General features: G+C 38.1%; 3 non-coding genes across 3 annotated transcripts; all 3 read right to left on the bottom strand.

Annotated features, from left to right (window-relative positions):
• Window positions 1-7,024: 7,024 nt before the first annotated feature.
• Trnak-cuu lies at window positions 7,025-7,097 on the bottom strand. Its single transcript has one exon. It is a non-coding gene; the product is annotated as a tRNA-Lys (tRNA).
• Window positions 7,098-8,861: 1,764 nt separating this feature from the next.
• Trnad-guc lies at window positions 8,862-8,933 on the bottom strand. Its single transcript has one exon. It is a non-coding gene; the product is annotated as a tRNA-Asp (tRNA).
• A 615-nt stretch (window positions 8,934-9,548) lies between these two features.
• Window positions 9,549-9,630, bottom strand: Trnas-gcu. Its single transcript has one exon. It is a non-coding gene; the product is annotated as a tRNA-Ser (tRNA).
• Between the last annotated feature and the right edge of the window lie 6,941 nt (window positions 9,631-16,571).

Consider the following 16,571-nt stretch of genomic DNA (forward strand, 5'->3'; position numbering starts at 1 on the left):
GGGGGAAGGTGGGGGGGTTGCCCGCGTTTCTTTTCAGTCGCGGATTAAAAGCAGGCGTGTGTGCGCACACGAGGTCGACGGGAAAATTGACTCGCTCGTCGAAAGTCAGAAATATCTTGAATGGCAAGACACTCTCGCGATCGATCGATTACTTTTGCCGCTTGACATACGGAGTATAATGTCGGATAGAAAATATAGGCGCGGTAACAAGGTAAAATACACGGAAAAAGCCTTCGAGCTATATATTGAGCCAAGTTTTTTTTTTGTACTTTATAGTATACTTATAGATATAGCGAACAGGTTTTCTCACAGTTTCCTCACAGTCGTAATCAATATTGGGTTTAATGTAGCTTGGTAAGTTTGATTTATTTTAAAGATCATATTCCTGTCCCAGTTTATGTTAAAGTATTTAAATTATAGCCACACGATACTATATAAGATATTTTGAAAATGATTTAAAAGACAGAGTTAAAAAAACTGAATCATCACGGAAATGTCAAAACAAATTAGACGTCAACACAAATATCTTTCTTGTTCCTAGCGACGCGACGCGACGTTCCGTTGCCGTTGTCGTTATTAAAGAACGTGATTTATACGAGCGTCCTCTCCTTCGGAGTCACGTTCGCTCTTGGCTATATTCCGGGATTATCGGATGTCATCGGGAGTCGATATCGCCGCGTAAGCTTTACTTCCGTAAAGTGCACGCGGTAATCCCGACGTGCCGCCGGACGTTATCGGTCGACTCCACGATAACGGAATAATCTGACCTAGGCGGATTTTCCCCGAGCGGAAAATTCCTGGAGAATTGGCGAACACACGCGACGTATATTGCACCGTGTACGAGATGTCGATAACCGCGAGCCGGCGATTTCACCGAAGTCGACAGCGTAACGCGAATATAGCCTGAACAGACCTAATTCCCCGATTTGTGGACGGTTCGTCGATCTCCGTCCGCGAAATTTCGCGTTATGCAAATTCACTCGTGACGGAAAATCGCGTTGGCGTATTTGACGTATGTATTAAATATTAAATGAGGAAGATTAATTGCAAATTCTGCTCGTACGTGCATACCATTATGCTGCCATGGAAAATAAATATTTAGTCTAAATAAATAATTCAGTCAGATACATATTGTTAAGATTACGATTGATATTAATATTAATTAAACAAGTATATCACGCATAAATACGGATCTAGAAAATTATCTTTGTATTTATCTTTGGATCAAAAATTATGTAAATAATTAAGTAAAATATAATAATTTAAATTTCAATTAAATTATTGCATTTTATGCAAGAATGCACCATTGCATTACTTTAGGATTGATAAAGCGGAAAGTGCACGTTCTCGCAAATGATATATCGACGACGCTTTCTCGCGAATTATCCGTGAATAGATTCGGTCAGTGTATATAACCGTGAAAGATGCAGAAACCGGAAATAGCTGGTATCACCTAAAGCATTATGATGTCGACAGGCACACCCACGACGCGCGATTTCGAAGCGAAACAGAAAGGGAAAAAAGAACGATTGTTCGCAGGTTACTCCGCGCGAAGAGATTTTAATGACGTCGTAATTCAGCAAGTTCCGTAATGCCACCCAAAATTCTCGGTTTCATATAGCCGGTCCTCCCCCAGAAAAAATTATACACTGCAGGAAGTTCCGACATTCCTTGAATTTCAGAGAAGAAACCGCATCTCTCCGTTACTTTACGAGTAATCGAAGACATTTGTTTACTCAAAATAAAAAATAATTGAATTTATACAGAGTATACATATTTAATACGTATTTTCTACAACCAACGCGTTATTAATTTTATTATATAAGTCATAAAATAATTTTTTATAAATATAGCCTTGACCAAGAAACCTGTATTCTAACTTCTTTGATTATTAAATTTTTAAATATTACTTTGTTTTCATATTGTACCGATACAACAGTTATGAAGTACTTCAAACGGAACACTAAACTCTGAACGACGAGCAGCTTTCTGAATATTTTATCGAGGAACTACCGGCGGAGCGATAAAATATTAAGATCGACTTCCGATGTTCAGGACGAGCGGCATGGGTAACGGTAACTGGAGCAGGATTTCCGCAGAGAAAGAAAAATCAGAATGATGGCAGAAAGACCCGTCTTTCTTGTTTACGTTGCATACGTTATTTTCCTAATTAAGGAATAGAAATATAAAAAAGATTTTTGCTATCCAGTTCTATATATTATGTATATTAAATATGTATATAGATGTAGTTTTTATTTCTAATTTCCTTATTATGCTTCAACTTTTCCTCAAATGTTTATTAATTGCACAAAAAACGTATACATACGAATGTGTATAATGTGTAAATGTATGTGAGTGTCCGTAGTATATTGAGCTCAGGTCTGTAGGTTCGCTAATCCCAAAATGACGGTGCGGATCAGTCATCCCTGCAGAAGCACGCGTTACTAAACCCATTAAAATACCAAGATACACTTTTACAACGCAAGAATTCAGGCTTTCCGACATTGCATTATTTCTTTTTCTTTTTCTTTCATGTGGCTTACGGTCGAGAGCCATATAGGTAGGCCTAAAGCCTGTTTTTGCTTGTTATGTTTCTTTCGATGTTATGTCCAGCATTCCCTCCATCTTTTGGGTAGTTTACCTTGTGCTCATTTTCCGCATTTTACTAGTTTACTGTCTTCTATCCTGTCCATGCGTGCTTGTCCCAATATTTCCTTCATTGTTGAACCCACTTTAGTCTCGTAATAAACAGGACATGATAAAATGGGTTCGACATCATTACGTCATTTAATCGTGTTAAGTTAGATAAACGTAATTGATCGTTTGCTGTTTCAAGCATACGTAAAGTACTTAGGGAGTCATAACAACCGCTACATCTTCGCTTCAGCAGAGCGAGTTTAAAAAAAAAAGATCGTATCGCTGGAGGGACGCGTCGGATGCACTTCGACGATGCACCGATCCGCCAACGAGAGGAGAGATGCAACACCGGTGTAATAATCGCCGTGGTCGCGCTCTCGGTCGAGAGAGTATCGTCGTGGCGCGACGACGGCGACAGCGAATTTCACGGTCAATCGGGCCGCTTTCCTTCCACAGCTCGCTGGCGGTCTCTCCTCTCGATTTCGGACGCACGTGTGAACGCGCGTACGACGCGCGCGCTGTGCACGGAACAATATGTGATATTCATTTCACGGCTCGTTAGCGAAAACCGCCGCGCCGCGCGCGCGTTCGTCCGGTCGCGCTTCGCCGAGCGTGCCCGGAAGGGAGAGCGCAAAAAAATGCCGTCTTCGCCAAGAGCTTTCCGTGCCTCCTACGAGCATGCATGCGCCTCTCGTCGCAAAAGCGGGGCTACACCTCGGATCACGTCGCGTAAGACCGATTTGCACACCCTACTAGTCGGCTCGAGGTTTCGGCCGAGTAACCTGACTCGATGGGGCTCGAATGTGTCAATACGTGCTCGACCACTCATCCGAGTGCTCGCGTGTGTACATACACACACGTCCGAAAAGTCGTCTCAGCTGCCGCTAGTGTGTGCAAACTGGCTATTACCGAGACGCCAAACACGCACTTTCTCCCTTTTGCAACCCCAGAAATTCCCGTGCCGCGTCCTCAGAATTTTCTATTTCGCTAGAAGCGTCATAGAAGCAAAAAAATTCGACTTTTTTTTTAATTCATCATGTATTTAAGTGCCTTATTATGTACTTAATGCTCTAAGTATTTAATACTCCTAAGAAAATTAAAAAAATTAAAAAATATCTTTTGTAAATTCTATCTATCATCGCATACAAAACTATATAAATACTATACCATTGACATACTACGGCACTTCCCTAACAGTCGTTAGGTACCGATACACTATTTTATTCAAGTGTTAAACGTATCGTCTATTCGTTAGAATAACCGGATAATTGAAGATTAACGAACTTTCCGAAGCTGAAGTGCGCATCCGTCAATCGCGGTGAAGTTCTGCAAACAGGCGTGGCGACAGCAATTACCGCGGGCTTCGTTTACCGCGACTGAAGTACGCGCCCGAGTGTGGGCGGGGGGGTTGCTCTGTTGAACGACAACGTCAAACGCGTCGCAACGCGAGGGGTGCGATGCGTCTTTGAGTACGCCCACACCCCCTGCATATTTATTCCGTCGGGATCTTTTGCGGCGTGCCGCCCCTCACTCGTGCACGACGACCCTCGAATGCAACTCCGACTGTTCTCTTTTTTTCTCCTCTCTTTTTTTCACTTTCTCGTTTTTATTTTTTTAAATTAAATCAACGGCTAGTCGCGCGTATGTCCCCTTTTTGTAGTAAAATAACCGCGTGCGAGGGTTTGCCGTGCAGGGTGAAAGGTGTGTAGGGTGCGTTTAAATGAGCATAGGTAATTTGCTACGTGAAACTCGCGTGGTGCATCAAACGCGGCGACCTCCTGCATTTTCGCGCGCGAATTCGCGGCACGTCTGTCGCGTTTATTTAATTAATCAGCCTCGGTGGGCGCACGAGCATTTCCAACGTAACAAATGTCGCGGAACATAAATTGTATATTGTGATGTATGTCATCACTAGCATTATATCAAATTGTTTTGTATTATCTCTGTATTAACTGACAATAAATGAATAAAATCCGATATATTCTCATTAATCACCTATTCACCTGTTCAATAAATACTTTCAACGTTGAAACGTCAGCAAATATTGAAACATAAAGAATTATGCCTCGAGATCAATATTCTTCTCTTCCTAATCGTATTTGCCAGACGGTGGTCTCGAACATCGGGTGTCGTAATGGTGAAATTTACGCTCTCGTTATGCGACGCGAGAATCGCCGAAAGCATAAATCGCATTTGATTAACGACAGGCGCATAAGGACCGACACTGACGAGCTTTGTAAGGGCTGCGACACCCGGAAGATCGCGCGGATATGAGAAGCGACGAGATGACGCGCCATTCATCGAAATCCGCGGATTTACGACGTGCCTTTTATGTCAAACGTGCCGCAAATCCTCGCGCGATGAAACAACTATAACATATGGGACACGCAGAGCATCATCCCCCTTATACGAGAAATTCCTGTGGCATAAAGAAAAGTAATTCCGTAATGGAAATGGACGTTACATATTTTCATAAGGTAAAAACATTTTTTAGATGACAGAAAAAATACGAGCTAAACTAAATTAGAAACAAGGATTAATTCGCTAATTGAAGTTTTCAATTTATATTTATTAAATTTTTATAATTGTTAATTGGAAAAAAAATTTCAAATATTTTTCACTGTTATTAATTTAAATAATTTAAATATAGGAATCTTCTCGATATTATCGATGTCAATCCCGCCTGGATGTAAGAGTCTTCGATAACTATTGAGCATTTTTCCTAGAGATTTTCGTCGTTAGTACAATTTCAAAATGGATTAAAGCGGAAAAGTATTAGAAGTGTACTTTGTTGATTTATCTTCCTTTATCTTCATTTTTCACGTCGAAATTTATTATTTTATCCGCGGACAAAAGGACTCTTATCCAGTCGCTACTATCTTCTTTCTTATTATTTCTATCGTTGCAGCGACAAAGATAGAAAACGAAATGTTCCTGACAATTCGCGGGATACATTCGTGTTGCTCGGCAAGATCCATTGTCGCGGAACGACTCGCTTTACCTCGGAAAGACCGCGGTATTACTTGCAGCCAGAAGGAAAACCAATCATCGCTCTATATCCTTCCTTTCTCCCTTCCACGTCTTTTGTCATATCCTTGCCGGGTCAAACCAGACAGGCTAGTCAATGAACGAAATCGTTTTCGCCGTCGATCGACTATCCAACCAATCGTTCTCGTTCGAAAAGCTGCTTTTAAGATCGGTGCCCCAGTTCAATTCTTGTCGCAAACGTAAATGGATATCCGTGATTTTATTTCATCTAAATAAAAGCCGCAAGAGATGCAGGGATAGAGAAGGAGAAAAAGAAGAAGAGACATCGTGGCTCGAGATTTCACGGAATACTGCATGCAACATAAATAATATTTAGCTAAATGAAATATTTATCTGAAAATGTACATTAAAATATTTATACAATAAAGTAATTATTGCGTGCTGCATCGCACAAATTTCAAGCGTGGATTCCAAATCTCATCAAAATATATACGTATATTTATCGATTTCCTATTACCGCGATTATACTATAGCGCACCTACATCTGGTAGCCCCATCGAATGTAATATCCAACTTCGATTTATCTCTCCTTATCAAATGTCCATCTAGAACTGCCGCGAGAAACGCGAAGACAGTCGTGCGAAATCCTATCTGTCGAATCGTATTATAAGATAAAAAGAATCGATTCCACTTGGTGAAGTAAAAGAACACCATTAACGGCGACATCCATCGCCGTATATTGTTGCGCAATGTAAGACGTAAAATTGTTTGAACAACCGTATATTTGCGATCCAACAACTTCCTCGAGCTCAGTTCGTTTGCTTTCCCGATTTCACCGCGAAACTGCATGCATTCGACTCCTCGATGTACACTGTACCTCTCGATTCACGTGTGTGTCTACCTTGTTTGGCAAACAAAACTTGAAAGTGGAGCCCTCGCGGAGGCAAATATTTTTTTCGATACGCGCGTAATACGTGCTGATCAAACACCACTTATTTCATTTGCTAACTGATGATGAATTAATTTCTTTATTTCGACAGGTTTTGTCGACGTAATCGTACGAGATTATAATACGTCTCTCCGTTAAATCTACCGGAATTGAGAAGCAAATACTTGATGCAATATTCATGGCATGGCAATCATTATTTTCGTTCTATCGTTAATTGTTAATTAATAATTGTAATTTATTTAATTAGAAATTTGTTTGAATCTGAAGAGATGTAGAGAAAATAGAATATAATACGAAAACTGCACTTGTAACACGAAAAGCAAAAAAAAAAGAATAATTATTTTAATTTCAACTAAACAAAAATACCTTTTTGTGGCGTTTTTCCTAAATGACAATAGATTTTTTACGGATCTCCAAGATATATTTAAAAAAATAAGAAAAAAAAGAAATCGCCCAACGTGGGGCTCGAACCCACGACCCTGAGATTAAGAGTCTCATGCTCTACCGACTGAGCTAGCCGGGCAGTTGTAGGAACGTGAAGTTTTTGTCAAGATAGAATGTATGCATGCGTTCCAAATGTACTTGCGAACATAGAGAATTTACAATATGTGCGTATGCATATAATTATGTAATTTCTACAAATTTAATTAATCCTATCCTATTCGCGTAATGAGAATTCATTATCGAGCATCCCATGTTCAATCCTAATTAAGTACCTTAATTTTCAGAGTGCGCATTCGCATTCATTCATATTATTAATGCAGATAAAATATTATTGATTAATTCACAGTTACACGTGCGATAAACGGAGCTCTCCGCGCATAAACTTAATATCTTTTTTCGTGACACATATCGTTCTTAATTATTTAAATAAACCTAATGTTGCGTGTGTAATTAAGAGATCATAAAACAGCGCGAAACTTCGGAGAATAGAATATTATAACCGGATAAAAACAGCCTTATCGCGCATAGTAAATTTCCCTTTATCACATGATACAAACGCAACGCGCGCATAAAAAGAAAGCCTAATGAGGCTATAAGCACGGACCATAAGCAAGATTACCGCTAGACACTTCCCCTAATAATTAATGTCGCAAGTGTCGCAAAATTACTGATCGTAACACCGTGCATGTATATGGTGTTCTCCGAGAAAAATATCTGACAATAATTTTTACTTGTTTTCTTTACGCTACAAATTTGATTATCTCTATTTGTCAACGTCCTCAATTATTATGTCTCATCAGTTAAGATTTAATTAATATTAAATATGCAATGTATCTAATAAAGAGAGAAAGACAGAGATAAATCATCAGAGTGCTTTTCATAGTGATATTACAAGCTAAATTATAAACTCAATTGCTTGCCTATATTTTTCTGAAAGTTATTTCATCAAACTCTTCGAACGTCTTGACAATAATTAAATGTAACATACTTTTTAAGCCTGTTAAATATTTTTGGTTATCTCTCCATCATTTTAAAACTGTTGCCAAATCTTCTAAGGGAAAACAAAAATGAGGATTATCGGCACAAGTGGCACAACGAATCTTGTCGAAGCGCCTACGCGTTTCTTAAGACACCCAGTGTACTCCAACAATTGTACGAGCGAATGCGTAAATCGCGTCTAACGCGCAAATTGCTATCTGCTCCCTTTTAAGCGCTCGAGCCGTATTTAAACCTCCGACGATGCTTTTTATAGAAAACGCGTGAAACTTTGCATTAAGTCGCCGAGGATATGCGGCAACAATAAATCCACGGAGCGACAGTGAGCAACGCCAGTGGTGTATTGTGTGCGGAACAATCGATCCGCGCGCAACACGCCATAACTCCCCCGCCGTGTCTTTTTGGCGCGCCCCGGCGTCTTTTAGAGCCCCCTTTCGCCCGTATCTCACGGAGCTTTCTAGCCTAGAGTTACCGTCGCCGCCGTGGGATAAACACCGATTCGAGCAACCACGCCACGCTGTAAACCGCTGTAAGCCATGGAGGCGCGTCCTCGCATTATCGATTGTTGCTGAGTGCCGCGCCGGCCGCGCGAGTTACGCGAATTCGGGCTCGGTTTGTTCAAGTCGAGACGCATGCGTGATGAGGAGAAATCTTTCTTCTGTAATAAAGTAAATGTTAACCGCGCACGTTTCTTCACCGTGTATCTGTAAATTTTAATTTTAATGACAACGTTTTCGATAAGTACCGACTTTATTGGAAAAAGAGAGGAACCGTCGTTCTACGGTTTTGTAACGCCTTAAAAGAGGGTTACGCCAAGTGAGAAGAAAAATTACAAAAAATAAGAATTCTCCCCGACGGGGAATCGAACCCCGGTCTCCCGCGTGACAGGCGGGGATACTAACCACTATACTATCGAGGATTTATTGAGGGAGAATTTCCTAGAAACTGGGTAAATCGACGTACCATAATTTCGCAGAAATTAATTTATTATTGTAGAAATTATATTAAAAATATATATAAAATGTTTGTAACAAATTTTAAAATTAAAAATCCATCGATCGTCAGAATAACAAATTATATAATTAAAAATATATAAATATGTAATATATTAAAACGAATTAATATCCAGAATATACAAGATTATTAAAAGTCGATTATTAATTTTATAAAAATTAATTATCCATCTCAATATTCAAAATATGAGAAATGTAAAAAAAATTAATGTTTAAACTACAATTTGCTATTGCTGCTATTGTGTTCTAATAATTTTTTATTTTATTGCATTTATGTAACAAATATCTAAATCATATATTACATAATTAAAATATTGCATTTTATTACTATTTCTCTTTTAATAAAAATACACGTTAAAATAAATCTATTCTTAGCCATTTGTGCTTAATATATTTCGAATTTTGAGATAAAAAATCAATTTGTTTAGAAATATTTAAAAAAAAACATTTAACACAAAAAATTATTTATTCATAATTATATTAAATGCAAAATTTTATAATGTCACAAAAAAAATAAGGACCGACGAGGATGGGATTCGAACCCACGCGTGCAGAGCACATTGGATTAGCAGTCCAACGCCTTAACCACTCGGCCACCTCGTCTTCTCGTGCATTTTTGTTCTAATATACAGACCACATTTCGTCCCAAATCTACCTATTATTTCATTATTTTTTAAGTAATACACTGATAATCAGTTTTTTTAGAAAATATTATTTTTAGATTTTCCATAACATATTTTTATTTTATTATAAGTGATAACTCTTATTAGTAGCAAATATGTTATTTATTATATGAAAATATATTTATATATATAAAACATTATAAATTTCATTATTCTAAATAATTTACAAAAATTACATTGTCTTCAAGATTACTTTTGTCGTATCAAAAAGTAACGGTGTAAAGATAAACCTGACGATTATATAAAAAGAAATTCAATATATAAATTCTTTACCGATTTCTCTCGTAATTACTCTAATTGAATTATTAGAACACATTATGTCAAGTTAAGTTGCAAAGTTAAACTCGCTATGTGTCGACAACCCTTAATCATACTTAATGTCAACGTATATTTCATCGCCATCAGGATTACAACGTTTATCTAATCTAAAGTCTAATTGGCAAAGAAACAAAAAATGAAGCTTCTATGGCTCTTTCTCAACACGCGTGTCGATAAATTGAAAGGAACGACTGTGTAATGTAATAGCCCTGGTAATAAGTTATTTAGCCGTGATGACCGTCCTTGGCCACCGAAACTTTTTATTACGAAAGTTTCGGCCAATTTGATAGCCAAGAAAACACGGCCCCGATTATTATATTTATATGCGTGCCGAAATAAAATTACCGCCTCCGCAGCGATAAATTCGCAATTACGGTGAACCCTAAATACAATCTGACTGGCCCTCGCCTTTCTCCTTTAACCACGTAATCTTACAAAAAATTTATGAAGTCAGAATTACTTTTTCATGAGGTACATTGCGTATAATATGCAAGTTATTTCGCTTGTTAGACTTCAAGGCTTTCGTTTATATTGTTATATGAACTTATCACTTTGAAATATCTGGAGAATATAAAACTTTTTTCTCTGCCATTCAATGTGTATTTCTGTGCATACAAGCAAAACATTTTATACTGATAATATAAAAAGAATGTCATAAAGAATGTAAAATATCTTGAATTTTTTAATTGTCTGTAGTTTTTAAACAGAAGCGATGATTAAATAAAAAACTAAGATTTTAAAAATATTACTTTATGAATAAAATATATAGTATTAATATGTAATATAAACATTTCAAGGAGTTTCCCTTAGTGTGACAGGGCCTAAAATAAAGTGATTTTTGAGAAATTTAAAAAAAAACGACAAAACCAATTTTTAGCTAAAAAAACAAAAATAATGATAATCGCTATAATTTTTTAAATTTTCAATATTTTTTCATGATTCTAGTTCAGACGATAGCCACATTCAAGCAGATTAAGAATCCTTTTGCATTTTTGTTTTACAAAGATTTTAAAAATATTACTTTATAAATGATAAATATATATAGTATTAACGTATGTACAACATACATTATAGATATTCAATTGTCGAGAAGTATGGTTCGCGGGTGCAGTTATCAGTTGTCGAGATTCGACGAGTAAATTCCGTGAACTCGATAAAGACGCGCAACCGGACGCACGTGCGTGAGGATGAAAGCAGAAAAGAGACTACCGTTGCCAGTCAATTAATACCGGTATAATCATCTTGTCTGTGGAACTGACGAGGGTATGCGGTTTAGCGTCGTAATCGTATCAGTGTCAGTGCATTCACCGTCGGATTGAATTGCGATTAGTTCGAGTTGATAAACCAATTATATCGTTCGTCATCGCTGCTCGCGACACGTACAAATTCACAAATAATTTCCGATTCTCAATCGGAAGCGATGCATAAATATCAAGTTTGTGTGTCTATACCTTTACCATATATACACGTACATATCATCTATCTCGCCTGTGCTTAAAAACAAATATAAATAAATATAAATATCGAAATTTTCAAACAGATTTTAACTTATTATATATATATGTGCACAGCTTTACACAATACACACTGATAAGATCAAGATATATGGTGACGAATCATCATGCCGAAGGTCGGCTACAAATAGCTTGCAAAGAAATAAGATTATTCTTCAGTATTAGATTCGTGTATCTTGTCGGAAATACTTGAAACCAATCTACTGAACTACTCCGATGATTGATACTTGAGATTGCATAATGTGACACATGAAAGAACTAGAATGTTTTTGCAGAGTGAGAAAATAAATATTATAGATTGAAAACGATGAGATGGCTCCGATGTTGGTGCAATTATATTTCGACGGTCGTATTTTTAATTATAACATATAATCGTATTTGTAATTATTTTTAATTAAAAATTATCCGCTTTCATAATCGATGGATCTTTATTTTTAATTCGTTGAAGAATTTTATGTATCCTAGTTTCTATAATTTATAATATTCTTATGAAAATGTGCTGAATGATCATTTTATTTTATCTGGTGGGAGATTACTCTACAAATTCCTATGTTTTATTAACCCTCCAACTTTTAAAAGTTAATTATGCAATATTATAATAAATAATTTTTCCCCCTCCAGATAACATACATAATGAATATATTATTTATAATACTTTCACAAATTCAAAAATGCATCATGGAACTAAAATATAGTAAAATATCGTAAAGCGATGCACGTTGTTCATCCTTGTTCACGCTTGCGGAATTCGATTCGATACTCTGAAATTCCGTGGCGATCGCAGGCATTCGTCGGTGGAATTCCGCGGCGCAGCGACATGGCGTCATCGCGATTAATCGAAGCCGCGAAACGACAGATGGGACAGGCATTACCCGCGGGACACCCGGCCGGATGAGAGCAGGTGCGTTTCTCTAATTCTACGTCGCGGCGTGCACGCGATATCATGAATAATGCAACGGCGTATTATCGCGACGCGCGTGAAGGTGCAAGAGCAGAGAAGTGCCACTTAACCGAAGATCAATGCAAACGCATGTAAATAATTACATACGCGTGTCAGAAAATGCGGGCCTACCGTAAAACGAGCCAGCTTGGTCAGCAATTTTATGCAAAGCCTTCTCAGCAGTAATCGATTAACTTCTTTTCGACAATTTGTCATTTCTTTTTGTCAATTTTCTTACATTTAAGATAAAATGTTCTTTTTATAACCAGCATATATAATTCCCAATTTTTAAGACCAATTTTTAAGACTTTAATTAATAAAGATCTACCGTGTAAGATTAACGCTAATGAATAATGAATATTTTGACTTCGCGAAACGAAATTCGACTGTTCGCGATTAAAAGGTAAAATATATTGATAATAAAATTCGTGCTTTTTTAATGAGAAATTGGACTCCGACACGGAATAGTCAAATTAGTCATCATGTTATAGTTAGCTCGCCGATTAATTCGAATTAGCAAGCTTCTACACCAAGAGGAATTGCTTAAAATGGCAGCTGCGCCTTTGTCGCAGCAGTCGAACGACTCGTCGCTCGAGTGGGTACTTAATGAATATCTGCACTCAGGAACGTTATGCGCCCGATAAATCTGAGTTTCGATGAGGCGCAACCGCCTCACATTTTATTTGCTCCTTCGCAGGAGATTAATCGATGTCATTTAAACGGCTTGCGTTCACACTGACGTGTTAATCGAGTCCTGCTTAATCGATATTTTGCGTTTCGGATTTAATCTCCGTATAAAAATGGCGAGCCCCTAATATCCTACAAATTAAAAATGCAAAAGATGATAAATGATTAACGAGATTCGATATTCGCTTCTGCTCAATATTTATAAATTCGTAGTTAAAACGTAAAAATCCTCTATTTGAATAAAATTTCTTACGAATGATGAAAGTGCAATAGAAAAAGTGCCCTATAAAACAAGGGAAAATATTATGTACCTGTGGTCCAGTATCGAATAGATGTAATTCAACGAAAGTGGTTCGATTTTTAAACTTAAATGTCGGTAAAAATAAAACGTTACCATATGTACGTTATAAAGTACGTTGTTGCACAGTAAAATTTCTCTGTAAAGTAGCGAGTATCGAGATGTGTATTCTCATACATTGTAAAAGCACGATTTATGTAGCAACACGCGCCACATCTCGCGCGCACCCGATCTTTGCCTTTCGGCCCGTCTCGTCGCTTTAATGCGAACGCGATGGTATCGCGATAATTGCTCGGTGCTCGAAAATAAACAGACTCGCGCTAGCTCCTTGTAAGGCACGGGGCTTTACCTTCACGGGGCCGTGGTATATAAATGCGGGCGCGAGCATACACGTCGCGATATCTGCGTTCGATCAAACTCCCTTCGGCGCGATTGGTCAATCGCTGGGAAACCAGCCGGCCCCCGAGACACGTCGGACGTGTCTCGTTTCGAAATTGCGTAATTGAAATCGCGAAGAGATGTCTGATAAATTTTCACGGGCGCTATTCATTCCCTCGTCGAAGAGGCACGTCGCGTCGCGTCGCGGCCCGAAACTCGGACATTGTCCGCGCCGTCGATATACGCAGGCACATTCGCAACACGTCCGAGATCTTCGGGGCTCCGTCGCTTATCTTGCGTCATAACAAACACAGATGACTGCGCAGATCGCTACAGTTCACGAGACGGTTTCGTATGACACGATAAAGATAAGTGCTGAGCTTTTTAACTGTAATTTGCAACATACGTATAATAAATTTCATTTCTTTCATACACATTGCATAATAGATTATTTATAATCCTAAAGACCTAAAATATCGTCATTTCTATAATCGCGAATATAAGAAATTAACAGAATAAAATTTCCAAATTTCAAAGATAAGCAAATTATGAATGTATATAATATAATTACGATATTATTATATGTTAAAGAAATCGTGTTGTTATTGTTCTTAAACTATATTATCAAATAATTTCGATAAATTGCAGTCTGCATTTCACACAACTTTTGCGATATGTCCAGTCGCGCGATTTCAGCCAACGATTTCCCTATGTGCGAACGTCTCGGCTCACGTGTTGTACTTTCCCAATAATAACGTATATAGCCCAACTATTTCACATTGGAAATCGCGGACTGTCCGTGTTATCGAGTCCATTTGTGTCGCCGGCGCGAGAATTATTTCCATGTACGCACGGTGAATGCACGTCCATGGAAATTCGCCCGTTCCCACGGAGGTATAAATTCTATGGTTCGTAAAGAGTGACTGCGATCGGATGACTCAGAATTTATCTCGGAACGTCAGCGTTAGAGCGATCTACGCGCGAGTGCCTAGTCAGGGATTCGATTTCGTCGCCTCTCGTCGTCGCTTCTTCCTAAGAGAAATTTCTATGCGGATTTAGACAAGGAATACAAAACGCGAAGTCTTCGATTCATGCAAATAATATTCTAGATAACTATAAAAGTTTGACTTATTTTTAAATTAACTTTGTGCAATAAATTTTACTTTAAAAGAAATCAGATTCAAAGATTGAATACGCGCATGCGACAAGGTATATGTAATATTAAAAATGAAGAGCTTGTAATAAACAATGACCTTAAATTTCGCGAAAAAAAAAATAATTTTTTATACATGCTGATTTTACAATAATATTAAATTGAAGATTAAGTAATGTAAAAAATCGAACACGCAGTTCGCTTCACAACGCACATGTGTCTATATTGACACATAAGATTATGCAATTTCTAATAATAAAGTTCCCTTCCTTAAGCCAAGTTTTATTTTCAGCCGCACAGACAATGCATGACTTTTCCGCAGTTTAGCAATTCCTAGGCGGATCTAATTGAGGATTCGTGTGGGATGTTGCGATGGAGATCGCCTCCTCCTCCGGAGTCTGCCTACTCCGTTATCACCGCACCGTGGGGCGAACAATGCGCGATTACTTCTCTATTCGTATTACCATACGATCGTTAATGTTAATGAACGCCGCTATTACGCTGACGCTAATTGCGCACTATCGTGACCGTGTTTGGGACGAATGCGGGGGTAAATCAACGCGAACGAGACATCAGAGTGCCTCGCAGCGCGGCTGAAACTCGCGTTTTATTTTCGCTAATTAACAAGCACGCGGTGCTGAAATCGATCTACGACGGTCGTTTCTAAAGGTTTAATATCGAGAGTCAAGCATTAGAAGTCTGTATCCCTCCGGTGAAAGATATATTTTCGCAATCGTCAAGCTATCAATAAATCTAATATCTAATACCTAAGTCATCTCAGATCGCAATTATCGTTCGCGACAGGCCGCTATCTATCGTACCATAAATTACACGTTAGTGACAAAAATCACACACTGCAACTAATAGCGGTGAAAGTAGAGCGTCTAACGATGCATCCTATCGATCTTAAGATACGAAGTTGAAATTCGTTTCAAATATATCTGTGATCCTCTAAAAATCGAAAATTAAAAAAAATTCTAACGCCTAGGCACCTGCGCTTGCGACAAGCACGAAAGATGGGCGTATCCCGATAAGGATAACTTTCACTTCTAGGTCGAGGCGACAAGGAGTACGTAGGCACCACAGCGAATTGGCGAATGCACTATCGAGGACATCGAAGTTTCGCACGTCGCAAGATCGCTGGCGCCAACGCTGATCAGTGTCTCCGCTGAATAAGGTCAACCGTGGTATTATGCCTTGATTAATGCCCCGGCCAATACCGAGGAATGCGAGACTAGATCGGCCCGGACAATATCGATGTATCCGTTTATGACGAGTATATAGTTTAACCGCCTCGAGATACGAATTAAGTTGATCGAGATACAAGAAACATGCTTTTAAAGAAACAAATCGTGAGAAAATCTTTAGAAGTTTGACTTTTTGACGGAAAGAATTAATAGAAATTAAGGAATAGATTCAGAGTTTCTCAAGAGTGTGCACTTGTCATTATATTATAGTTAGAAAAAAATATCAAAATTTATGAATTGCCATTCTTTTTCCATTCTGATACAAAGGAGATCGCTATAAAAGGAACCTGTAATAAAATCCCTTCGAAAAGTGATATCAATTGTAA

This window comes from Temnothorax curvispinosus, unplaced genomic scaffold (assembly GCF_003070985.1).
Source record: "Temnothorax curvispinosus isolate PA1 unplaced genomic scaffold, ASM307098v1 QBEX01013152.1, whole genome shotgun sequence".
NCBI lineage: Eukaryota > Metazoa > Arthropoda > Insecta > Hymenoptera > Formicidae > Temnothorax > Temnothorax curvispinosus.